Source organism: Manis pentadactyla, chromosome 18, assembly GCF_030020395.1.
Source record: "Manis pentadactyla isolate mManPen7 chromosome 18, mManPen7.hap1, whole genome shotgun sequence".
In the NCBI taxonomy this organism is placed as follows: domain Eukaryota; kingdom Metazoa; phylum Chordata; class Mammalia; order Pholidota; family Manidae; genus Manis; species Manis pentadactyla.
The window spans coordinates 29,303,021-29,330,238 of NC_080036.1; the positions used below are offsets into that span (position 1 = coordinate 29,303,021).

The 27,218-nt window shown below is 49.4% G+C and overlaps 2 long non-coding RNA genes across 2 annotated transcripts in view; one reads left to right on the forward strand and one right to left on the reverse strand.

Moving 5' to 3' along the window:
* The window catches only part of LOC130681491 (uncharacterized), an 83,426-nt gene that overhangs the window by 44,308 nt on the left and 11,900 nt on the right, over nt 1-27,218 (forward strand). The gene's annotated exons all lie outside the window — the stretch shown is intronic.
* LOC130681490 (uncharacterized) lies at nt 6,381-14,745 on the reverse strand. Its single transcript, XR_008994679.1, has 3 exons — nt 14,303-14,745; nt 14,020-14,131; nt 6,381-6,602 (listed from the first exon to the last, which is right to left on the reverse strand). It is a non-coding gene; the product is annotated as an uncharacterized LOC130681490 (long non-coding RNA).

Genomic DNA, 27,218 nt, shown 5'->3' on the forward strand with positions numbered 1-27,218 from the left:
ATTATTTCATCAACAATTAATTCGCTCAGCTCAGATTCATTAGTTTCCTGGCATCCGCCATCCTAAACAGCGTTGGAAGGTGTTTGTGGAGGGGGCCCGGCTATTTTAGGTCTCCTGGAGAACACCTGAGGCTTAGCTGCCTCCTTGTAGGTGACCTCACCCTCCCCTGCAGAGGGCTCATTAGGGATTGTTTTGCAGCCTCAGGAGGCAGGCCTGGGTGGTGCTCCATTCCTCCCTGGGATGTTCTGGAATTTTGCAGCCTCCCTGGCTGGGGAAGCCATGCTCTGGACCTCATGTTAGGCGCTGCTTCTCTAATGAGCCTCACAAATGCCCCAGGGTGCTCCCAAGGGCAGGAAGCTGGAAGGACGGAGCTCCAGCTCAGTCTGCTTTGGGTTGGTGTCCTTAGCCCCTCCCATCTCCCTGAGATCCCCTCTAGACCAAGGCCCCATGTTGTAGGTTCAAAGGTCCCCAAGTCAGAGCCATTCATCGTCAATCGGTAGGCACCTCATGGAATGACGGGTGCAGACAGGGAAGGCTTCCTCAAGGAAAAGCTATGTAAATGCACCACAAGAACGCGAACTCCACTAGGGCAGGGACCCTGCCAGTTTTACAATTGTATATCGGCCCCTGGCACAGGTCCTGATGTATAGGAGGTGCTCAATAAATGTGAGAGACAGCAAGTCAAGGGAGGGAGGAAGTAGGAATGGAGGACAGAAAGAAGGAAGGACACAGTGACTCAGCCAAAAACCGAGAGGACCACAAACTACTCCCAGAGAGGAGAAATGGTGTGGAGAAGGCAGTTGAAACCACACAGTACAGTTGTACAGGTTGTGCACTATACATTTCTGAGGGCACTGTTCATGTCTATGTAAATAGTTCTAGAATTATGCAGCCTACAACATGCACAACTGGACACGGTAGGCTGTATTTTCTACTTCTCTGTGTCTTCTGCATGGTGCCTTACATGCAGATGAGAGATGGTCCCTGAATTTAAGTCTCAGGTTTCTTGCCAGAACAAAAGGAGTCCAGGATTCCATGATGTTGAGCCCCATGGCCATGCCTGGGACCCTTAGGAGGTGCTCACATCATCAGGCCCTCAGATGTGGGAAAAGAGGTGCACATCACTTCTAGGCACTGTGCTGAGAACCTAGGAGGAGGAAGAGAACTTTCAATGGTGTCAACTTTCCCCTTAGAAAAGTGAGCTTCAGGTAGCTGTGGCCTGACTTACGTTCACTGTGCTGGCTCCAAGTGTCAGAGCCATAAAGGGCTGTACAAATTTTCTCACCCCATTTCACTATTGAGGAGACTGTGGCCTGGAAGGGGAAAGAAAGTCACCCAGCGCCACCTGGTCAGTTAGCCAAGGAATCAGGGCTCCAATCTTATCTTTTGGAAAGTCCTGCCCATCAAAAGCCTTCAGCAAGCAAGCCTCCCCTCCAGCGCCTGCCTCCGGAACCAGTGTATGGCCAGGCTGAATGCGGGCAAGGTGTGGTCATCAGGCCTAATCAGCTCTGAGTCTAAGTTAAGAGGTGCTGCTTGGTCTTGGTCCCTAAGTGACGCTGTGTGGTCCCATCCTAGACATGTGGCCCGCTAGAGCCCTCTCCAGTGAGCCTCTTGACCTCAAGGAGCATATGCAGTGCAGACCGGCTGGCTGGGCATTGTAGGAGAAAATAAGGTGAAACGGTTTGGGAAGAGCTGTGTCCGGCCCGCACCCCTTCAAGGAAGTTGCAAGCTGTGTGTCTGCCTGGGGACCACCAAGCCTAGCTCAGTGACAGTGGGCACCCTCATTCAGGCTGAGAGAGGATCACAAGGAGCCCTGCAAAGACACCTTCTGCAAGCCGCCCACAGCCTCGCACACACGAAAGTGCTCAGGTGGGCTCCCCTGGCTGGGCCCCTCCCTTGAGAATGAGGAAATGCTGAGCGAAGCCTGACCACGAGATGCTGGCTCTGATTCTTGGCAGCGGCCGTCTACTTGACATTCTCTGTTCTTGAATTTCCTTTTTTGTGTGTGCGTAGTAAACTGGTGTGGCCAAAGACATCTTTGGCCCATGAGGCAGGCAAGGCAGAGCCCTTGATGGCAGCCTGGCTCAGACGCCCTGACTTGCTTGGATCCTGCATCCCCGAGGAGAAACCATTCACATTTCATCATCCCGTGCTCTCTCCCCAGACGGCGGGGCTTGTTACTGCTTCCCCATTTCCCCTGGGTGTTGCCAGAAACAGGATTTTACAGCAGCTCCAATATTTGAAACATTTGCAAAACATGTTAAATGTTGCCCTCTCTCACAATCACAAGCAGGAAGAGAGGCTGTGTTTCAAACTCGAAATACTTCACTTCAGAAAGGTTCCAGGTTGAACAAGAAGAAACGGTACACTCGGCACTTAGGGTAATGTGGTCCTTCTTCACAATTCTAAATTAAATTAGGAAGATCTGTAAAAATGGGGAAGTGTGCGTTCATGCTAGAAAATGGGTAAGGGTGCCAAGTAAATGTCAGAAAACTTCAAGGGATTACTGTTCGGTTGAGAATAAATGGTACAGAGTGAAAAATGGGGAAGATGCCCAAGTTCAACCTGTAACTCAGCTTCCAGAGAAAGCAGCAAAGCCTCTCGGAAGAAGTGGAGTGGATCCTGGCGTTATGAGCATCTTGCAGTTAAAGGGGTGAAAGCTGGAGGGAGAGGAAGACCCAGGGCTGGGGCCTGAGTGGAGACGCAGCCCTGAGCTGGAGGCTTGGGAGACTGGGGAGAAGGGGGCAGGGAGGTACCTTCCAAACAGCACATGTCTAGCCAGCAGCCCCGGGAGGCAGACCAGACAAACCTGAGGGCTGCCAGGCTGGAAGGTCTGGCACAGCGGCAGCTCTTTTCAGCCTCAGGCCCCTGGTGGCCCAAGAGGGTTGTGGAGCTGCTGACCAAGGCCCAGGGTTGGGGTGTGTGTGCAAGGAGGGGCTCCTAGTGACGGCAGGAGGGCTGTTCATGCACCGCAATCACAGCCATAGGCGGAGCATCTAGAATCAGGGACACCCAGATGCAAAGATGTCTGCTTTCTCTCCATATATTTGGGTGGCTCAGTCACTGAATTGTCCCCTGTCCTAAGATCAAATAGAAAACCAAATCAGATAGGAATAGTAAGGCCACGTGGGGTAGGAGAAAGGGTTCAGGAAGCATTGAACATCCAGATTTGATTTTTGTTTTGTGGGGAGTGGGGAAACATTGCCCAAGGATGAGAAATACCCAAAGGGAGGGGAGTCTGCAAAGAGTCTACAAAATGATGATGATGACGAAATTCTAACAACTACATTAATAAAAGGAACAGCAGCTGACATTTGCTGAACAGTTACCACATGCCAGCTACAAAGTTCTAAGTGCTTTACTACAAAAAAACCTATGAGATATTGTTGTTATTACACCCACTCCTTAGATACGGAAATGGGGGCTTAGAGAGGTTTGGAGACCTGCACAAGGTAAGAGAGCAAGAACACACTTCGGAACAGATATTTGCTGCAAAAAGTACGTTTTACATGACATCCTCTTTATTCTCTCTATAAAACTCAGGAATGCTTTCAAGACACAATAAGACATAGGATGGAAGGAAAAATAGGAAGGAAGTCAGATGACATAACGATAACGTGATGTGAATCTAAAATGTCACGGTGGAATCTGAAGCTTTAGAAGCAGTGAAGAGCAGAATTTATCCTGGAGAATCTTAGCACGGAATCCATTTCTTCATCTGTGGAAGGCATGGAGGGAAGGAGGGCACAGGGGGCGGTGTTAAGGTTTGTAATCATTAGATTCCCAGGACCAAGACTTGATGCTTTCACTGGAAACATTTACACGTTTTCATCCACCTGGGAAGATCTGGATCCGATCCTGCCGGAAGGAAGAGGAACAGACCCGATGGCGTCTCTGCTTGCTTTTCTGCCATTCGCATTTTTCTCCTATCATGTCACACGAATGGGTCCTACCAAAAGCTAGGTTTGAGGTATAGGAATTCTTCAATAGCAATTTTCTGAGACTTCTAGATCTATTTACCTTTCTTCTATTAAAAAAGTTGAGTACTTTTTCTGTGGGGCCCACGCCTCCCCCACTCTCAGCCTTTGTACTGTGGGTGGGTCCCCGTCTGCTCCCTGCTCCCAGGTGGGCACTGATGGTCCTTGGCCCTCTTCCCATTGAGGGATCAAAGCTGAGCAGCACCGGCTGCCTTCTGACCCCAGGGGAGATGCTGTCTGAGAACCAAACGAACACGCGGGAGGGGCAGAGCCGCCCCGGGTGCAGATCCTGCCACTTGGCCCCTGCGGGAGGGAGGTTGTGCCTGACCCTCAGCCGGCTCCAGGGCTGTGCAGTGACATAAGCCCAGCCGTTCCTTTTGCTCCCACCGACTGGGGTGGTTTTCTCCCCCTCGTAACCAAGGGAGTTCGCACTGATTTGGTCAGGCAGAGTAAGTCAGTAACACAGTCTAAGGCGAGCTCACTTCTCTGAGAATCCGCGGCTGTGGAACACAGCATTAATATTAACAGTGTGTCATGAGAACCTTCTCTCTTAAGATACTTTTTCAGAACAATCAAGACAAGGAAAATCAATGAGCTGTAGATAAAGGAATGTGCATATACAGAACTTCTTCACTCCTGTGTGCTTTTAGTATTTTAATTGTCTGGAGGGCTGCCTGCACGACCAGGTTACTACCTAGGGGCCTCCAAGACCAAAGGAAATAAGAAGCTGAATGAATAGAGGGTGAAGTGACCAGCTCCCTTCTCCAGCGCCGAGCCCCCGCACCAGGTCTGAGGTCAGGCCCGTTGTGCTTCCGAGCGGACAGGGACACCGGCTCACAAGGCTTCCTGCAGCCGCGTCACGGGAGAAAGAGGAAGAAAGGGAAAATCTCTTGCCCATCCGACAGCATCCTCCTGGTCTCCCACCGTGGCCACCCTGCCTCCCTGCAGGCCCTTAAATTTGCCCCACTTCTCCCTTCATGTATGTTGTCCTTCACAGCACCTCCCACCGTAGGTCATAACATGCCTATTGGTGTTTATTTGTTGAACGTCAGACTCCCCATCAATCGTAAGGTCTGCGGGGCTGTGGCCCCGAGGCTCAGCCTCTCTGCTCCGAGGCCATCCTGACCGCAGAGCGCCTGCTGCAGCCGTGAACAAATGAACGTCTGAATGGGTGGCTGCTGCTGCTCTGGGCTTAAGAGGGATGGCGTAGTTCCCCGTACATTATGTTCAGCTGAGATTTTTTCTTCTTCTGAAGCTTTTTCTTTAATAAAAGGTTGCTATAATGTCGACTGGTTTTGATCTCCAACTTCTCCAGAGAAAGGGGGGGTAGGAGGGAGCTCAGAGCCCAGCGGAGGAAGGGAGGGGGGCCTGGTGCTGGCCACTGCTGGTTCTGTGAGCTCGTCTTTCTCCGGAGGTGGGAGTGGGCTGTCCAGAGGAGGGGGTGACAGCTGGGCAGGCTCTGCCCCCGATGGGACTCTCACAGCTGCTCAGAAGTCACGCCGGTGATCGTTCTGGCTGATGCTTCAAGTTGTGATTTGGGATAAAAGGACGTTAATGCATCTATCCTGCCTGAAATTGTCCAGTTTGCTGTTACTGGGAGACCTTGGACAGCTATGTGGGGAGTGGAATATGAAGCAAAGAAAAAACAAGCTCACTCTCTTTCCTCTTTATACTTAAGCAAAGGATGCCTCATCCGTTGGGGAAATATTATGTATCTGTTAAAATGGTTTATAATAATGTGAAACTGTGCTACAGTGTTAAGTCCAAAAACAAAGACAAGAAAAGAAGCAGGACCCAGCACTGTAGCTGCAAAACAGTCACAACCGGGCTGGTAAATGCCGTGTTTGGCAGGCCCGGCCGCCTCGGCAGCAGCCTCTCTTGTCACCCCTCGCGCTGGAGGCCCCTGGCCTCCCACCATCCTAAACCCACACTCCCCTCGCGCCTCGCCCCCATTGCCTGTCCCCCTTGGACCACTCCCCATGGTTGTTCAGGTCTCCACTTAAACATCCTTTCCTCTGGAAGCCTTTTCCTAAGCCTGGGGTGTGACTAAGTGGCCCGAGGTCGATCCTCCCACGCGGCGTTCCGGGTCCCCCCCTCCACACGGGTCCCTGTCACGAGGCTGTCAGTGGTACGGGGTGAGTGGGGCCATCCATTGTTCCTACCTCTCACCCCGGGGCCAGGCACAGGATCTCGATAAGCTTTTTTGAATACAGACCTGAAGGAAATTGACCAAATGTCACCAGATGTCCCTCTAACATGGGGCAATAATGCTGATGTGTTTTCCTTCTTTCTGCTTTTCTGTATTTTCTTCAAATTTTCTACAATAAGCATGGATTCCATTTATGACAGAAAACAAAAGCAGTCCTTTGATTATAAAATATCTGGAGAAGGTATGAATGGGGCAATATCAACTGTGTTTTCTTTTTTCAAAAACAGTGGGATTTCTTCTGCATTTTTAGGTCTTTATCTAGGAAAAACCCTCCACATCCACGAGTGGTGGAAGGAGGCTGGCAGTCTGTGCAGGACTTGATCATGATACTCCCCCAGGGAGCTGTGTACGCTGGAGGACCCCACCTCGGCAGGGACGGCTTTTCATCTCTGTATTTCCAGCGACATGCTCAGGTCCTGAAACAGAGCATGCACTTACTTAGCAAATGTTTGCTGGATTCCTCAATATCAGTTTTATGAATGAAACAAACTTAGACTGAAAGAAAGAAAAGTAGAATGTGTTTTGCGCCACTGCTCTGGAAATTTGGAGATGCATGATAGGGCAATTTCGCTCTGCCTCAGAAATAGCTCGAGTCGTGGGTGTGTAAGTGATGGGCACATGTCACTCATCTAGAGGTGAGACTGAGTGCAGCCTCAACCTTCCAGATGATGACTAAAACCAGAAACAAGCAAAAGAAGGAAATAAGAGAAAGACAAAGAGGATATGTTCCTTTGCACATCGTAACAAGCTCCCGAAGTTCATACTGTCCCGTTCACCCACTGGAAACCCCGAGGGCGTGCCAAGCCTTCCTGAGAGCCTGCTTACGGGGACTTCAGACACAGTTCTAACAAGCACAGTCCTGAGACTGACCGGAGGCCCAAACTGTGACGTACGAGGGGTGTTTTCTGCAGGGACCCACATCCTTCCACGGCAAAGGCACCTGGGATTTTACTGGAACAATAGAAGGGCCTTTCTGAAAGGAAAGGTGGCGACGTCCACCCCTGGTTTTATAGACTGGGAAACACAGTCAGGGTGCGTAACGGTCCTGCCCCGAATCCCAGGGCAGTAAGAGTGAAACTGTGATGGAGAATTAACAAACAAACTAGGAACTCCCCGGCTGCCTGCTCCCGGGGCAAAGCAATTGCAACTGAGGGTCAACCTGACCGAGAGATAAGGGAGGCAGGGGAGGGTGCCTGCGTTTTAGGAGGATCCCCAGCAGAAATTCCTTTATCATTTTTAGATTGGTTCTGAAGAGTGATTAACCTCAGTTATCTGAAGTACTGATTTCTGGGCCAAGTTCCACTGCCCAGCATTGCGGGACAGCAAAACTCCTTAATAATTACGTATCTTTTCTACTCATTATAGCAAAATCGGATTGGATTCAACACCCCCTCACTGCACCCCCTCCCACGGTTTTCCATGTCATCCCCTGGGCAGACTGGGTGCTTTATAAAGAAGGCAGGGTCCCTCTTGCCCATTTTTGTACAGTGCCTGGAGCAGCCCTTTTTCTGGATGAATGAATAAATGACTGAACAAATGCATGACTATCGAAAACTTACTAGTCAAGCTCTCCTATGTTAACTTTCCATGTATCACACCCATGTCTTGAGGCCAGTTCATAAAATCCATATTGCAGATGAATTTGGAATGAAAGGAAATAATTAACACGAAACATAAGCAACTGAGGAAATGGTTGTCAATGCTTGTCTCTATAACCAACAAACAATGTGGAAACTGCATTTTGCCCTGTAAATGGAGGCATGCTGACACGTGTACACGCAAAAACTCCACTGTGATAGATAAAATCTAGGAGTGAGGAAAAAAATCACACAGAGCTATCCTCCGTATTTTTCATGCAAGATTCACCCACGTAGTTGTGCGTTTCTTTTGCCAGCTCACCTTTTCCTCCACGGATAGCTGTTAAAATCCTTCTCCCACTTTGTTCCCTTATTTATCACTTCCTTAAAATTTAAGCTATAATTTCCTTTAATGAGCAAAATTTGGGGATATTATCCTTCTCATCTGCCTCTTCTCTGAGACTACAAATCATCAGGATGCACCTTATGTCTAGACACCAGCAGGTGTCATTTGAATCACTGATTTAAGCTGTTTACACCCACATTGTTTTATTTATCCTTCAACATCAGGTCTCTGTTTTAATTAAAATTTGCTTTGGTCCTCCTGGCTAGAGCTGGCACTCTCTCCCGCACAGCAGAGAAGTGGTTTTGTTCTTATTAATTCCATCTTTGCCCCTGTCTGCTCTAACCCGAGAACACCCTGGCCTCCCAAATCCCGAGCTTGCTCTCCTTGAGGGTCGGAGTCTTGAAAACCGCAGGCATTGCCAAGGATGGCTCCCATTTACAAGCTGTTCTCCAGGCTAGCACTGATCTTCCCCAGACGCTAAATCATAATCTTCATGTTTTTCGTATTTCACATTCTAGCCACAATTTCAACATCCCATCCCCATGACATTAGGGAATGATAAATCAGCAGGCGGGACAGCTCCCCTGTACAGACTGGTACCGGCGGATGGGGCTCTGCCAGGCCCTCCTTCTGCCAGATGTCGGCGCCCGCGGGGTTAACCCTTTCTCGCAGCTCTGCTTTCAGCTGGGGCTGCTGCCCAGAGACTTCCCCAGGCAGCTGTTTTTAGCTACACAGAATAGCTTTTATTTCTTTTCTTTTTTTAAAAACTTTCCTCCTTGCTTCCCCTTCCTTTTACCTCCTTTCCTTGACTTGTCAAACCTAACAGTGCTTTAAGGCAACTGAGGATGCTATCAAACTGCAAGCAAAGTGAATGTTGTTTTTTCTGAAATGTTAGCCTTCATTAAAATCCCTTCGGTCCTTCCTCTTCATTGTGTTTCATTAGAGGAGGAAGAGGGTGGAAAGTTTATTATAAGAGGGAGAAATACTTAAATGTTTTGTTGCTGCTCTATCTTATAAGTATCTTTATGGAAGTAGAATTTACATATCATGGAATTCATCCATTTTTACCAGTACAATTTTTTGGGTTTAGTGATAGAATTGTGTAACCATAGCTTTAATCAAATGTTAGAACATTTCTTTCTGTCACATTTCTACCCACAACCCTTCAAAAAAAGAAAACCCCCTTGGTGTTAATTTGCAGTTAATCCCCATCCCGACACCCCAGCCCCAAGTAACGGCGAATTCACCTTCTATCTCTGTAGATTTGCCTTTTCTGGGCATTTTGTGCAAATGGAATTATACTATAGGTGGTCTTTTGTGTCTGGCTTCTTTCACTTAGCCTAATGCTTTTGAAGTTCACTGCTAATGGCTTTTATTAGATGGCAAAGCCGTTTGGAATGGCTGAACTGTCCCAGAAGACTATGTAATCTAATGTGTACATGCTAAGTGTACTCTCAGAATACACTCTGCATAGATGTGCTCCATTCAGCAGGGTTGAGCAAATCACTCCTCGGTGTTGCGCCGAGTTCTCAGGTGTGCATGCTGGCTGGAGAGGAGACGCAGTCAATGGCCCCATGCAAATACAAAGCATCTCAGTTAGGAATTGATATTGGTTTTGTTTTAGAGAAAAATTCAAACCATTCATTCACCTGTATTGAAATGACAGGTCAAGGACATGTATCTAACTTTCTTAGATAAATACAAAGGCTTTAAAACTCTTTCCTTTTCTATGTTAAAATATTTTGTACTGAAATGATGCTCCTGGGAGAGGTGTTTTTTTATGTTAGCTAATATTTTAAAGGAGGGAGGGAGAGAAAGTAAAGGACAAATTGGGAGGTGAAAGGCAAAATGGAAAGGAAGAGAGGGGTGAACAGGAAACTCAGGTTCTGTGGCAGGAAGAGGTGTGGAAGGGGGGGCCTGTCTGCCGCTGCCCCGGTTATTTCTCAGCAGTTAGTGATCACTGCGTGGCTTCTTGCCTGCTCCTTCACACTTTCATCGTGGAGTATCCACAACAGCTACCCTGATAAGGAGCTCTTCTCTTACCTAGGTTTATGGCCAGAGGATTGGTTTACAGCCCTGGCTGCACATTAGAATCCCCAGAGGACCTTCTAAACTATACCCATGCCCAGGCTCCATCCTGAATCAATTCGTTCAAAGCCTCTGGAGGTGGGTCCTGGGCATCAGTATTTTTGAAAAGCTCCCCAGGCAGTTATAACTCAGGACCAGGACTGAGAACCAGTGGGCTTCATAGAACAGCGCTTATCAAACTTAGACACATTACGAATCCCCTAAGATCTCGTTAAACTGCAAATTCTGATTCAACAGGTCTGAAACGGCAGCCCGAGAGTCCGCGTTTAGAACTCTGCTGCTGGCCCCCAGATCCCTCCTTGGACGGTGAGGAGCTGTAGGAAGCCCACGTTCTTCGGCACGCACAGGTGCCCTCTCATCTATTTCCACCCGAGGCCTGCAGCTTTAGCGTCACCTGAGAGCTTGTTTAGAAATACAAATCTGTGGGCCTTATCCCAGATGTATTAAATCTGACATTCTGGGCAGGGCAAGCAACAAATCGTTTTCACGAGCTCTTCTGGTCAGTCCTGCTGCACATTAAAGTCTGAGAGCCACTGATCCATTTGTATTTCCTAAACATGCGGTGCACCTACATATGTATTCCTTCTGCCTGGAATAGTTTTCTTCCCCTTAGCCTTCCTCTACCCAAGGATCTCCATCAAATGCTTATTCATCCTTCAAAGCTCATTTCTTCTGTGATACCTCCTACCCGGTGGTGCACTGCTGAGTGTTTAATAATTGGCTTTCCAGAACCCTGATTTTATAGCATTTGTCAGTTTCAAGCTATCAATGCAATGCTGCTGAAGACAGAGTCGGGACAAGATGTATACTCGCTAGCGAGACATGGGCCCGTGCCAGCTGGCTCGGGCACACCGCCACCTCTGTTCCGTGAACAACTCCTGTATGAAGCATTTGGCTGCCTATCTTCTCCGGAGATGGTGAGCACCTCGACGGCTGGTTCCACATCATCCGTCTGCCTTCCTCCATCGTCACTAAGTTGGGGTCTACACGTAGAAAGTCCTCCATGCATCTGTACTGAATTGACCCCAGTCTCTGCTGTAATCACGTAGGCCCACACTCACATATATGACGGAAAATTTCAAAACGAAAATTGTTCCATAATGAGGTAATTGTTTTAACTTTAAAAAAGTTAATTTTCTATTGAGTGTAATGAAATGTACCATCTGTATTTTATTTTAGGATTTGGGCACGTGGTGAGCTTGATTATGATGGTGTCCGTTAGGAGCTCTGTGCGTTCAAAGCACTGGTTTTGTTTAGTTGATAAGTGTTCACAGGCTGGAAGGCCCCAGGTGGTGTCCCCACGTGGAGGAGGGACACGGGAGCCTGGGGGTGCTCCTGGCTCTGCCGCTGACCTGGTCTCGGGGCTCTCGGCCCACTCGCTCATCTGCAGAGCAAGGTGCTGCACTGCGTACCAGCTCCAAGGACCGACTGTATCGCTAGTTGTTAAATTGCAATTTGGGGCTCTGAGTGCTTGTTACACTGAGAAGAAAGCATGAATTCAGAACTATCTTCTCCATTAAAAAAAAACCTTTCTACTTCATGGAAAAGGTTAAGTATCTAATATACCCGAAAGCATCAAGGGCTTGTCTTGGCGTCCTGTCCTCCTTCCTGATGAACGGCCTGACACGTCCCTGATCCTGCAGCTCTTTCCTGTAGAAAGTAACATTTGGTTCCAGTCACGGCAGAAAACCTGGGCTTTGCTGATTTAAGGCCATAAAGGAATGTGACAGCAAATTTAAATACTTTTCTATCTATAAAAGCATGGGGTCCTGAAATACAAATGCTAGCATAACACATTCTACCTCGGCTCCTTATGCACGAGAGTTACTTTCAATCGTCAGTGGTTCAGTTACTATTTATCTCTAATTCTAGTTAGAAACAGCAAAACTTGGATTCAGTTATAATTTTCTGTATTGCTAGACCTTGTTAAGACTGTGATCTCAGGGTTCAGTTTCAATGGATGGATTAACTTTACAGTATGAACAATTAGGAAATCCTCTTTCTCCTGCTGGTTTAATCTTGCATTCCATGGATCACCACATTGATTCTGCAGAGGAAGAACTTATCAATACCTTGTATTGTGTTACTTGAAGGTACAAATAAACAACCGAGCCAATAAAAGAGACTTTTCAGAAGACTCTGCAAGAAGGTTTAAATATTTTTGGCAAGTGGGAGGTGGGAGCTCAGGGGCCAGCCATTTCTTTTGCAATTCAGAAACATAAATTAGGATAATTAGTTTAAAAGTAGTTAGAGAAGGAGATGTGCTGATAGGTTTGAACTGTAATTAAGCTCAGGCTTTAAGTCTGGGTACTTTTCCCTTTTGTCAGCCTGCACAGACCCTGACCCATCTATTTTAAGATCCTTTGTGTTATCCCTTTATTTGGGTTTACAAGTTGGACTTCAACATTGAGTACAGGAAACGAATAAATGTTTTGCATTTAAACAAATAATGAATCTCAGAAAAGACCTCAGCCATGTTTTTGTTCACCGCCTACTGGGGTCACCATGGCATGTCAGCCTGGAGGTGTGACATCTGGATTGATTTCTTTACCCACAGAAATCAGTTCGGTTTTTTCTTCACTCCCTGCTACCTAGTGCTCCCCGTTTTGAATTCTGGAGGGCTTTCCTTTCTTCTGTTTTGCTCACATTCCATATCCAGACAATCATTGGATCCTGCCAACTAGTGCTTATAACGCGTCTGGAATATATCCTCTCTTTCTTTCTTTCTTTCTTTTGTTCCATTTCAACTTGACTCTCAACTTGAGAGTGCACTGTAGTCACCTGAGGAGCTTCCTGAAAAGGTACATTCCGGGACTTGTCCCTCAAGATTCTGCTTCAGGATGTCTGGTGTGGGGCCCAAGAAATCTGCATTTCTTACAATGAAACCCGGTGATTTGGGGGCCTGAGAGGATGAGCAGTTGGAACCAGATTAAGACGGGGGAGGCACATTCCAGACAGTGAGGCCAGGAGATGAGAGCCCTGGGCAGGAGGGGGCTGGTGAGAGGGAGGGACAGAAAGGACAGGGAGGCTGGGGGCAGCCTGCAGGGGAGGTCCTGCCAGGGAGGAGGCCAGGGGAGGCAGTGTCTGCTTTGGACAGGTGGGGCCTGAGGTGTCCATGGGCTTCAGGGGAAAGTGTCATTTGGAAGCAGGAAGTGAGGCTCCGTAGCTGAGGACGGTGATCTAGGCTAGATGACCTGTCAGTGAGACGGGGGGCGAGGTGCAATCCCCTTTAAACAGTGACCGGGGAAGATAAGCCTGGAAACCGTATAGGAGGGAGAAAGGAAAGTACTGCAAAAACGAAGAAAAGAAAGAGAATTTTAAGAAAAGAGGAGGTGGTTGCCTCGATGAGGGTCGCCCTAGTGTTTTTTGTGCCTGAACAAACCTGCTCTCTCTCCCTTCACAACTATGCTTCTTCAGAGGATTGTCTGTCCCGGATAATCTCCATTTCTGGTTCCTCCTTCCTGAGAACATTGCTGACGGGCCCATTAAAACACTAGATTTTCTGCCTAATAACTGGATTCTTGGCAGATCCCATCAACGCTTGCGTTTCTCCCCAGTAGGCTCTTCCCCCACCCTAAGGTGGCTATTCCCAGCGTCCCCACCCTTCCATTCGCGTCCCGTCTCTCTTCTCATCAGACCTGCTTCGTCCCAGGGCCAACAGTGGCCGTGCGAGCCGCCCTGGCAGCCTGACTCGCCCCTGCAGGGAGGCGTTGGTGCCGTGGCCTCACTCCTTACCACCCACAGCTGCTCTTTCTTGTCCTCCTTTGAGCCCCAGGCCAAAATCACCTCCTCTTACTACTTCCTAATAATAGCACAACTGACCTTTCTGAAGTATCTGGCCCTGGGCCGAGCATTTCATATGAATTATCTCCATTTCATCCTCGCCGAAGCTGTGAGGAGGCTGTCATGTCCCTCTGGAGGCTGTCATGTCCCTCTGGTAGACAAGAAATGAAAGCTTAGTAACTGGTCCACTGTAACTCCCGGGTGGAGCCATTCTAGCCTGGATCTGCCTGACCGGAGGCCGCTGCTCCTGAGCACTGGGTACAGTCCCCGGGGGGTTCAGCCGGCCCTGGTGCATGCACACAGCCTCTCCCCACACACTCACCCTGCTGATGGCTTCTGTGTCTTCTCTTGTCTGTTTTCTCCGCCAGACTGGGAGCAGCCAGAGGGCAGAGATGGTCGGTTTCACAGGGCCCCCCCCCACACCTGCCATTCCTGTCGCGTGGTAGCCACCAGTGGAGTTTTCTTAATGACCTGGGGGTGGGGTGAGACGCGACACCCTGCAGAGAGCTGGGCTGGATTGGGGACTGGCTCCCAGCGAAGCAGTTGCTCCGCTGAGGCGGGCAGTGGTAGGTTCAGGATCTGCCCCCCTGTATCATTCATTCATTCGTTCGACAGTAGCTATTAGGGTCTTCTGTGTGCCAGGCCCTGTTTTAGTTTAGACGCAGGAGTAGCAAAGCAGAGCCAAGTCCCCACCCTCGGCACTCTGGGGGCTGCAGGCAAGCACTTTCCCCAGGTGCTTGGCCCTGGGTCCAGTGCCTGTGTCTTTTCCTATTTTTTCTCAATGCTGGGACACTCATAGGTGTTTCTTCTCAAACTTCCCTGCATTTCCTGAGAGTTATGTCTTCTGTGCCCATCACTCAGGCTAACCAGCTGAGGAAGAAAATCAAGTACTGAACAGACAATCGATCACCTGGAAGTCACCCACACCGAAGCTCCCCCAGGACCCCTCCCCTTGTCCGAGACGCTGATGTCCCAGCTCCTGTCTGTCCCGCGGCTCTAGTTCTGAGCTGGGTTCCCTGGTGGGCAATGCGGAAGCTGGTATTTCCTCTCCCTGTCATGTGGGGCTGCCCAGGATAAGCAACGTCCAGGGCCCAGAGTGCCTCAGCCTCTGGGGCTCACCAGTCCCCCCCGCAGCTCCACACTTTGACCTCTGGGTCCTCCCAGGACTGGATGAGATGGGAGGGGTCTTTTAGACCCCTCCAGACCTAGACTAGAGGTGGCAACTGCAGTCCTTCCGTTAATTCGGCCATCCCTCCCGAGCCCACACACAGGGAGAGGGTCCAGGCAGGGAACGGAAGCCCGCACAGGGCACGGGACACGCTAAGCCCAGGAAGAGAAAGGAAGGCTCTTTGCTCTGTGCCCCACGCCCAGTGCGTTGGCGGGGCCTGGTGCCCAGGGACCTCCTCCACCCTGCTGGGGCTGGGGAGGGCAGGGGATGCCCCCTGCAGCAGGCCTCTGCCCTCAAGTGCTGGGGACCCCTGTTCGTGCCACCTATGGCCTGAGGGAGGGCTGCAGGTGGGGCTCCACCACGCCCAGACACCACTGCTCCTCCCGCAGCCCAAGCGTCCCCAGCAAGAACCATTGCACAGCCCTGAGCCCTGGGCTCTGCTCAGGATGGCATGTCCCAGGCGGGCCACACCTCCCTGGGGCACGCAGCCCTGCCCTTGGCCCTCGCCCAGGAGGCCTGGCTGCCGTCCTCCCACTTGGCCACCGTTATTGTCTCCAACTGGACGTTCCACGCTGGGCACGTCCTGATTCCAGAGTTATAGGGAATGGCCAGGTCTGGGTGGGGGTGACTGGCACATGCCTGGGGTCCCCTCCCAGGACTGTGTCTGACCCGTACTCTGTTCTAAATCAGGCAACCGCCCCTGATGCTCCTCCCACTGCATCCCCCGTTACCTGCGGCCCCTGCGGTAACCTGCCTGGGGGCCCAGATCAATCAGGGCTGTGGACCCTGCGCTCAGGGGATGGAGCTGGCTTTATAGCCATGTGTGGGTGTGAAGTCCGGGTTTCCGCAGGCACCCACAGGAGGGCCCCCAAATCTAACACAAGGGTGCAGGAAGAGGTTAGCCCCACCCGAGGATAGCCTGACTGTGCACGTCCAGCTCTGGAGTCTGTGCCAGCCCCCAGGACTGCAAAGGTGCTCCGTGCGCTCCTCCCAGGGGCCCGCAGGCGGTGGCCTGGCGTGTCCTGGGACAGGGCACTGTGCCTCTCCCAGATTAAGCCTGGGCAGGTGTTCCCCAGCCCTGTCAGCATGAGGTCATCGTTCCAATAGGAATTTCCTGTCCCTTAAACACTAACTGGAGATGGACCCCGCCCTGTGCCCCAGCACGGGCTCCAGGACTCAGCAGATGCCCCAGGCTCTCGCTGCCAGGATGCAGACAGGGCCCTGCCCTCCAGGCCTGCAGACGGGGACAGGTTCCACCAGGGATGGCGGAAAGCGAAGCCGCGTGGGCGGGCACGTTGGGTGGCCAGGGTTCCCCGCACCAGACAGGCCTGCTTTGCACAGCAGCGGCCGCCCTGTGTCCCATCCTGGTTTCACTCTTCCAGTGCTTGGCAGAGCGGGTCAGGAACTGGGATCTCCGGGGAAACGAAGGCCTGGTTTTCCCCTACTTTATGTCAGTGACAAGGCGGCCTGGGGGCCAGCGTAAGGGGCGGCTCGGCTTCCTTGAAGGGAGGAAACAGCAAAAGCTGCCGGTGAGAAGATGCAATTACCAGGCGAACCTTAGGCCAAGACTGTCTCTCCCTAGACAGATGACGGGACACTGACCCCTCCCTGTGGGACAGATGCTCAAGTTCCTGGGTGTGTTCCTGTCCATGTCAAACGTGATCTGCACCCAAGGGGCTGGCTTCAGACCTGTGGTCCTGGGACTTCTCCTGGGCCGCGCGTGCCCCGTCGCTTCTGGCTAAAGGAGGAGGGAGGGGTCTCGGGCCAATGTGTGGGCGGGGTGGGCAGGGGTGGGAGGGAGGGTGACAGAGTCTCAGAAGCAGCAGGCCCTCTGGGGAGTCTGGGAAGTTCAGGAAGGGACAGGTCGAGGCAGTGTTTGCAAGGTGGCACAGGGATTCTGGCGGGGGGGGGGACCAGGGCCTGAGGGTCCTTCTCCTCCCTCTGGCAGGGGCTCGGGGTATGAGGACACCAGGCGCGCTGGGCCTCACCTAGGTGCCCTTCCAGCAGATGGTGTCCCGGGCCATGCATCCGCTTGGGCAGGTCCCTCCGGTCACAGCGCGACAGTCGCAGGCGCCCTCAAGTGGCTTCCCAGCAGCAGACCTCAGGGTGGAGGATGAGCTCCAGCTGGGGAGCGTCTGTGTTGCCTCCTCCTCTTGGCGAGGCTTTGAGGGAGCCGGGACGAGGGGCTCCGGATGGGTGAAGGGGCAGTGAGAGCAGAATGATCCTTGACAGCGTGTCCCCACTTGTAGGCACAGGCCGCAGAGATCTGAGCAAGCTGGAGTATTGAAGCACTGTGGTACTTTATTCCTTATATCTCGCATTCATCCCTACGTAAAATAACATTTACCATGTTTCTCCTGATTACAGTGGTGTCTGTTTATGAGAAAAATTTGGACAATGTAGAAAAAGCACAAAAGGAAAATAACAATGAGTCGTAAGCTTATTGCCAGAGGTAACCACTGTTTACATTACATTTTACACGTGTTGCTTTGTGATTTACTTCATCCATTTAAAAGACACCATGAACCTTTTTGCATGTCACTACTGCTCTTTTACATTATTTTTTAATGGTAGTTTAGCATTCCTTTCCATAGGTCAGCAAAAAATTATTTAACCAATCCTTCTGTTGGACATTAGGTGGCTTACAACTGTTCGCCATAAAATAAAACCAGTGACCAGCCTCGTAAACAAACCTATGTGCACGTACATAATGAGATTCTTAGGGTAAATTCCTTCAAAGCCATTGCTGGTCAAATGGTGCGCACGTCGTTAAGGCTTTGATACACGTTGGCAAAGTGCCTTCCAGGAAGGTTGACTCAGTTCACACTCCCACCTACGAAGGATGAGAATGCCTATTTCCCCACAACCTCACCCCAATTTAGTGTTTTTAGTCTTAAAATCTTTGTCAGTCTCAAGTAGAAGATGGTGATGTTTGTATAGATTCCTACTTCTTTGATTTTTTAGTAAGGGTAGGCAAAACAGCTTTCCACTCTTTTCATTTCTTATGTGAATCACCCGTTTATACCATTTGTTTGTCTTCCTGGATGCTTATGGTGTACCAGGCATTGGGCATTTTCTATTTGCGTTCATTTCCAGTAGCTCTTTATGTAGTATTATTAGCCCCTTGCTTATCATGTTATATGGGCCTTATTCCTGTTTGATTTTAACGTGAGGCATCTTTTTGTTTTGCCTTAGAGAAGTTTTGAATGTTTAGGTAGTCAAGATTGCCAACATTGGTGTTACATCGAGAAGTATCAAGAATATAAAACATAATTTTCTATTCCCTGTCATTTAAAATTTTCTCATTTATCTTGATGAATTTTCTAATTCATCTTGCGTTTATTCTGGCTGACATAGGTAAGGACCTAGTTCTTTTTTTTTTAGCTTGGCCAATTTTCCCAACATTATTAATGGAGCACTCTATCTTTTCTCCAAAGATTTAACATGTGATTGTTTTGATTACTACTTCTTGCTTGTTCATATGTTTATTAACTATTTGTATGTCTTCCACAGTGAGTGCCCTATGCATGTCCTCTGTCTCTTTTCCTATGAGTGCCTTTATCACATATATACATAAATTTGCTTTACAGAGTGAAGACACAAATTCTTTTTTGTTCATTTATGTTGCGATTGCCTTCTCCAGTTTGAGCTCTAAGAATTAATTTTCAGAGATTGTTTTGTCATACGAAGGCTTTACATTTTCTCTAGTCATCTTAATCTTTTTATCTATGGTTTCTGGTTTGGTTGTCAGCCTTGGAAAAGCCTTCTCCTCGCCAAGATCATGTAAGTTATCACCTGCACAGTAGTTTCTCCGTTTTCTTCCTTTTTCCTTCCACTTTCAATTGTAACTTATTTATAATGTATTTTGATATATTCAGCAAAAATCTAATTTTATCTTTCCTCCAAAGAGTTACCCAAAGGTTCCACTGTTGTTTATTGAATAATCGTTTACTTTCCTATTTGAAACGTCACCTTTCTCATACACTAAATTCTTACACGTACCAGGTCCCGTTCCCTGCCAGGTTCCTACTTCTGCCTGAATTCTGAGATTTCCTTCCTACACAGCCGTAGTTGTAGATCAGTCCAGTTCTCTCCCCTCCTGGCTTCTCCTTTCTGGCTGCTGAGAGCTGCCTGGGACATTATTCAACTCTGCTGGTGGGTGTTGCTCCAAATTCACTGTCTTCAGCCTCAGCTTGGCCGACGGGCATGTCAGCCCTTTCCCAGTCTTGAAACAGCCACAGCAAATCTCCGTCTCCTTCATCCTCAACCCCATCACCAGCAGATAACCTCATCTTCCACCTGAATTAAAAATACAAGTTCTATGGGATCTTTCTCACCTTCCACCTGCCTACCAAGCTTCTCTCCTTGAGGAGCAATAACCGTCAGTGTCACCTGAGTGCTTATTTTGGGCCCAGGCACCTTTAACAGCTTTGCATGTGGTTCGTCCTCATGACAACTCTGTAAAGTGGGTCCTCATTATCCTCGGATAACAGGAAAAGAAACTGAAGCCAAGTTATGTAACTTGCCTAATTTGCCTAGGGTCACAATACTAGTAAAGGCTAAGAAGCAGGATTCAGTTCCCGGCAGTGCCCCGAGCCCACGCTCTTGACCACCCCTCTGGGTGCCTCTTGCCCATCTTGCTGTGTTTTAACGGACGGGCCAGTGGATTACTTTGGTCTCAGTGGATTACCCTGGATTACCTTTGCCGTCTCGTGCGGTAGTAAAATCATTCGCATCTTCATTCACTCAGCTTTTGTGCAGATACCTGAGCACAGTCTCTGTGCTGACCTCTGCGCTGGAGACACAGCAGGAGGTGAAGCCAGACCCGGTCCCCACCCTCCCGAGGCTGACGGCCTGTGGGGGCTGACAGAGACTGACCAGGCCATCATACCAGTGAACTCAAACTCCATCCCAAACAAACAGTTCGGAGAAAAGGACACGGTCCTCTAGGGGTGGTCAGGAAAGGCCTGAGGAGTCGGGGTGGGGTGTGAGGAGAGCCTTCCTGACAGAGTGACCGATGAGCTAGTCTGATGAGACCAGAGGGTGAGGTGGAGTGAATTGGGCAGAGGGCAGGACAGGCGGGACCCAGGCAGAGGGCACGCGTGTCGGTGGGCTCTGTCTGCTCAGCGACGTGCGGGGAGAGGCTGTGAGGCAGACACTCCCGACGGAGGACCTAGCCCCCAGCTGCCCGGCCTCTGCTCGCCTAGTGATGCCCTGGGACCTGAGAGGTGCGGACGGGAAGAGGAAGCTCTCCGCCCAGCTGTGTGGGGCTCCTTTGCTCCGTGGCTTGTGATGACACCGAGGGGCAGCAGTGGGCTCTGGGCCTCCTGAGCTGCCGTGTCCATGGCTCTTGCTGGGGGAGGCACGACTCTCCGAGGGAGGAGGGGACATCAGTTTGCAAGGCAGAGCTGAATTTCCCTGGGTGTGTGGGGGCCTCCTGCCCCTTCCCCTCATGTTTTTAGGGACTTGCATTAAGAGGACACCCCTCAAAGTCAGTACAGCATGGCGAAGACAAGTAGTGACTCTGTGGCATCTTATTACACTGATGGACAGTGACTGCAGTGGGGTGTGGGGAGGACTTGATGATGGGGGTGACTGTAGTAACCACAATGTTGCTCACGTGAAAACTTTATAAGATTGTATATCAATGATTCCTTAATGACAAAAAGAAAGAGGCCAGCCCTCACCTCTAGCCCCATCTCTTCTCTGTGGGGTGGAGTGAGTTATCTCATGAGAAGGAAGCTGACATTCCTTGGTTCACATTTCTTTATTTGGAGCAGCTAATCGATCAAAAGTCTGTTCCTTTCCTTCCCTCTCACCTGGGACAGGTACCAGGCTGCCGTCCTGGGTGAGTGTGTGTCCGTTATGCCCTCGGCTTTCCCTGCAAGGCTGTCCCGAGGTCCTGCAGGGGCACCGCGGAGGGGTCACGCATACAGCGAGGGCCGCCAAGCCCTTTTGGCTGTAGCCTGGAGACACATTCTCCAATCAGCTTGTTAACAATAAAGCTGATGGGCTAAATCTCTGTCCATCTGCTTCACATGTCTTATATTTATCAATTGATCCCATATTTAGGAGAGGAAAAAAGGAGTATTATTTATCGACCTCCCTTTCCAACCCCCACCCCACCTGCAGGACACATTGAGAGTATTTTCTGCATTTAAGGCTCTGTGGTCCTAAATCACCTTCACTAACTAAGTGCAGGTGTAGACGTCTTAGAGTCCAGGGATCAACGCCCACTTGCTTGGGAGTTAATGGGAGATCTGAACGGGAAACTGGGAAACCTCAGTTTTAAGCTCTAACATTATGTAGGAAGCGAATGTCCAGAGCGCACACAGTTTCAAACGCAGTAACAACGTACATTACCACCCCACAGAAATTCTATCCGTTACTACGATTTGGGACCACCCATGCCCCTGCAGCCCCCCATTAATGCAGGTACGTAGGAAATGGCATCTGTGACATGCTCGAGTGTGCATTAGTTACAGGGTCTGAGCTCATTGTGGCTGGGGGCGCAGCCTCTCAGCTCCGTGGGGTGTCCTCCCTGCCCACTTAGCCGAAGGCATTACAGTCACTCAGGGGAACCGAAGGGGTAGCCAGACCCTCGCCCTGGTCTTGGGTCAGCGTTTGTCTGCCGGTCTGCGGAGTCCCTACAGCTCGGCTGGCCCTGCAGCAGGGAGGGGGCCCGCGCTAGAGGCAGCCTCCCCTCTGGGCACAGCAACTGCCGGGGGTGGGGGGAGAACAAGACAGGGGCCTGAGGAGAATCTTTTGAGAAGGGAATAGGCACAGGGCTCCAGCTTCAGATGGCATTGGAGGGGGACAAACTGCCTTTCTCCTTCTTCAGAGTGCCAGGCAGAGACAGGGGTGTTGGTGGGCCTGGGGCAGGGATAGCCCTGGAACCTCAGAGGGGCCGGTCCCTCCATTTTCCTTGGGCCCCTTTGGAAGCCAACATTCTGGGGATTTATTGTCTGTGGGAGCTGGTGAGGGGAGTTGAAGGCAATTGACATTGTCAAGGAGGCATGTTCGGGGAAGACCATCCATGTGGAATGGCTTCTTGGTGATGTTTAAAGGCTTTGTGTTGGTATAGCTGGCCAGGGCAGACACATAACATGATAATGGCTAGCATTTTTGAGACTTTAAAAGTGGTCCTTAGCTAAGCTGTTAAATTCTGGAAAGTGTCAGGTGGAGAGTAAGTGGGGAGGTTGAGGGGTGAGGCTGAGGCTCAGCTGGCAATGCAGCCTTAGGAGGAAGGGCCCTGGCCTCTGCAGGCTGCCACTAACTGGTCATAACCATCCTGACACCCCCAGTCTGGCTGCGGGAAGAAAGGGCTCTGGGAACTGTCACGTGGGGATGCAGGGCTGGAGGCCATAGCGGACGCAGTAGGGGCATCTCTGGAAGCCTGCCAGCCCTGTGCCCACCCCCTAGGGGCTCTGAGCATCTCCACCCTGTGCCTTCCCACTGGCTGAGGCTGACAGAGGCCTGACAACCGCATTCCTCAGCTCGCTGCAGACACACTCCCATCTCGGAGGCATCTCTGGAGGCTCCCCAGCTTCCCCACATGGGCACCTGCTTGCAGGAGTGGACTTGGGAAGAGCAGAGTTTACTGAAGTTAACTTGAAGCCTCTGCTCCCAGAACAGAACAGTAAGGCTTTCTGATAACCCCAGGCTTCCCATAGGCCCCCCTGAAGTTCTTCTTGTAAGAGAAACAATGCCCTCACCCCGGCCCATGCTATGGAGGAAATAGGACCTGGTGTTTCTGGAACGGTAGCAGGCATGCTCGATTCAAATTCAGATTCAGGGTTCAGCTCATTAACTCAGCCAGAGAAGGTAAAAGAACCAAGTCAAGGGGGAAATATCTCTGGACAGTCACATCTTTGCTCATCTTTATTTATTTTATAAATAGTTATCTTGGATCCCAGAGTTTACATTTTTTGAATCTGCTGCGTGACTCTGGCATAGATCCCGGTGTGCACAATATACATGGCGGGGAGGTTGCCTACAGACGTGGGAAGTCATCTTAAGGGATTTAAGGAAAAGGTAGACCATAGGGCTTCTGAGACCTTGATCATCATTTATGGCTTAGATGTTGATGTGTCTGAGAAACAGCAGGGCTGTGGCTGTTTACCAAATTTATAAGCAAATGGGTCACTGTTATGACAGTGTCAAATACTGGGCAAATTGAGTGTATTGTTCAGTATCAAATATCACAGGCCTTAGCCAAGCCTCTTCCTGCTGTTGTCTGCTCCCCAGACCCCATTCAGTCCCTCAGGCAATATGTATTTATTTGAGGAGGAAGCACTCCTAGTGCCCGTGGAGTCTAGGTATTCATTTTAGCTTCTTGAATTTGGAGTTAAATACGTAATTTGTTTGCTCAGCAGTAGTCTTTGATGGGGATTTTTATCTCGTCTGTGAAATGTTTAGAGGTATAAAAAATCCTCAGAAGTCAAATGAGCCTGTCTGTCTTCCAGGAAAGGAATCCCCTCTGTGTAAGTTCTGTTCAAGGTCAAGAAACAGAAAACCCAACTCAAAATAGCCCAAACAATGAAGGGATTTATTGGCTTTTGTAACTTGAAGAAGGGCTGGTTTGATCCAGTGGCTTAGTGAGGAAATCAAGGATGACTGTTTCTTGCTATCTCTGTGCTCATACTTCATCTTCTCTGAAAGTTTCAGTCTAAAGCTGGTCTCCCTCATGGTGGCAAAATGGCTGCAGCAGCTCCTGGCTTCACATATGCACACCATGCCCTCCAGAAGGTCAGAGAGTGTCCTTTCCTCAAGTGCTCTCAGAATGGTGAGCAGGCATTTTCATTTTTCAGAAGTGCCTCACCATATGGCCCAGAGACCTAGATTGGGTCACATGCTCATTGGAGAATGCTATGGGCTGACTGGCTCAGGCAACCGTTGTGACAAAGGATTTTGACTGTCCTGGTTGGCTTAGACCAAAAGGAACTCATCCCTGGAACATTCATATCACGTGGCTGCTACAGTGGGGTGTGGGTAAGGAGTGGGTGTTAAGGACAATACCACATGGTCTACCACTTTTTCCTTAAAATCCCTGGCAAATGGTCACCCAGCTTTCCATCCCATAGACAGAAAACCTATCACTACTGAGACAGCTCATGCTGTTGTAGGTCAGCTCTGACATGGCCCCTTCTTGTGTGAGATATGGGCTCCCTCTAGAATGTTCTTGCATCTCCACCATCTGCCTCACAGTAAAAAGCCAGTTCCTCCTTTAAAAGATGGTTTGTCCTTCTGTTGAGTAGAGGAGATGGTGAGATACTGATTTCTCAGAGAATAGGAGGAAAATGAGTTGACTATCCTTCTTCCTTCCATGCCTTCCTTAGGGCTCTGCCACAAAAAGGCAACTCTTAGAGCTGTGTCTTAGACCAGCAGTGGTGGCAAAGACAGGCATATGGATGATATCCTGACAGAGAGGGTGGAGAAGATCTTAAAGATGTTGCTGTACGATGGTCTCTGTGGGCTTCTAGTTCCAGTGCAGGCTGCTCCTTTGGGTGTGGCATGTCTTGCCTGTGCCCATGTAGGGGACAGAGCTCCTTTCCCAGAGGCAGTTTAGGGAGTATAAGATTGTGGTATATTTAGAGATTATAAATTACCCTGAAGGTCAAGTGTCTCCTGGCCTGTGTGTACTATAGGAGCAGAAGGTCTTTATTATATTGTAAGTACTATAATTTTAGCAGTAAAATAAGATAACTTCTTGCCCCAAATATCAACCCACTGGCCTAAAAGTATGCTTTCACCCCATATGCTAATACCAAAGACTGTAACTAAGTCACCTGAAAATGATGATTAGGTAGACTTTTATTCTAATCTTTACTCCTCATTTCTTTTTCATGTCTTATTCCATTAGAAAAAACTTTCTGAATTAATAACAGTATACTACCTACTAGTAAGCTCCTTGAGAGCAGACATCATTTCATATGACTTTGTAACCCAGCACCTAGCAGGTGGCACATAGTTGAGAGACTGGACATGCACACGGACAATGAGCAGAACAAATATAAAAAAAGAACTTTGACTCACAACCTGCAGGAGCCTGCCCAGGAGACCAACCCTTTTATCTGCAATAATTAGCCCAGGAAGCTGGTCTGCCAAGAGCTGGCCTTGCGGGAAGCCAGGTTGCAATCCCTAGTAGCTATCCAGGAGGCTGAACAATAACTTCTGCAACAGTTGGTCCCAAATGGCTAGAGCTTTATTAGTAAATAAGCATCTCCCTAATCTTTGTCTTTATTTACAACTTTGGACCAACCAAGAAAGCCGCATACACACCCTTCACCAATCATGTAGGATGCCCTGCTGCTAGGTAGCCCTTCCCCAGCCTCCCCTGCCAGCAGCCTCCAGCCAGGGCACTGGAAACCTTGCTTTTTATCCACGATAAAGCTTTCTCACTGCTTCTGAGTTTCTGCAAAATGCAAGTGATGGTGGTGAACTCTCACAGTGCAGCAAGTTCAGAATAAATAGCCTTTGCTTTTTTCTTTTGGTTGGACTTGATTTATTTCTACATAGTAGATGCTCACTAATAATTGCAGGGAGGAAGAGAAGAATGAAATACATTTAGGAATTCTAACTAGAGACCATTTTTTTCCAGTTTCATTGAGATATAATTGGCATAACACTGTAAAAGTTTAAGGAGGCCATTTGATACATGTCAATGTATATAGTTCTTATTTACCACAATAAAGCTGGGGGAAATCCACATTAAACAAATCAAAAGGAAGGAAATAGACAATGTCTGTTGTATTCCTTTGCTTAGAAGGACTCCTAGGTTTGTGGCCATTTGACATGATTTTGGCTTATGTTTTAAAGCAGCCAACTCTTTAAAATGTTAAGAGGTGCTTTTCATCAATATTCATTTAATTTTTTCTTTAAAGGTAGTCCCTTGACTTTTGTAGAAATTGACAGAGTCAAGTAAAAGCATTTGGGCTTCCTGCCCCATATTTCTGTTAAATATCCATGAAGATATGCAAATAGAAAAAAAAATCTCTCCCCCAACTTCAGGAACTCAGGATAACATTAAACATGTGTCAGAATCTGTGAGGAGCTGGTGGTAAATACAGCTCCAGTGGGGGGCTGTGTTAACAGCTAATTCCTCTGTGCCTTTTAGTGTAAAACAGCATGAAGAGAGACCCAGCCTTGGGTCACCCCCTCCTCTCCTCAACAGCTCCTCCTCATTGCTCCAGGCCTCTCGTGGAAGCATCTCCCTGCCAGAGATCAGGCGGACGGTGCGGAAGGCCGTTCTCCTCAGCAGCAGATGCCTGGGCTAAGATAAAGGAGACAGCTGGGTTCTCTCCCGGAAGGTTCCTCCTGGCTTTGTGCACAGGCAGGACTTAAAATCCAGAACTGTGTTCTGCTTTCCTGCTCCTTAGCCTCTGAAGCAATATCCATATTTACAGGCAGTGGGCTGAGTTGGGGCTCTTAGAATTGCATGGAAAATGGGGATGGGTCCTGCACAGCACAAAGGTCAGGAAACCTGCCCTCAGCCTCACATGTGGAAGGGGCTGGAGCCCCCTGAGGGGCCCCAGGGACAACCCTCACACACTGGCCACTCTCCAACCTGCGACGCTCTTTGTTAGTGGGTGGCACTCCAGAAAACAGAGTGGCTGTGAGCTTTGTGAAAAAAATCTGCAGCATTAGAAAGACACGCATACCCCTGAAGACTGAGAAAAGAGTTCTGTGAAATACACCTGTTGTCACAGAATCTAAATCCCAAGGGGACAGACCCTTCTCAGTCAGTGTTTTATCCTAGCTCCTAGTACTGGGTTTGACACATGCTAGACACTTTATAAATATGTTTGGAAGAATGAGTGTAATGCAAAAGCAGGTAAAGTACCTGCTTTGTACTTTCAATAAGTAAAAGGTATTTCCTCTATTAAATGATCTCTCTAAACAACCAGGCCATGAAAAGAAGAGAAAGCGATGTTGGACTCCCCTGAGCCAGGCCAGCAAAATGTGGGTTCTGACTGAGTAGGTCTGGGTGGCTCGGGGTTCTGCACTGCTAATAAGGCCCCACTGAGGCCGGCGCTGCTGGGCCGCCACACACTTTGAGAGCGAGAACTCG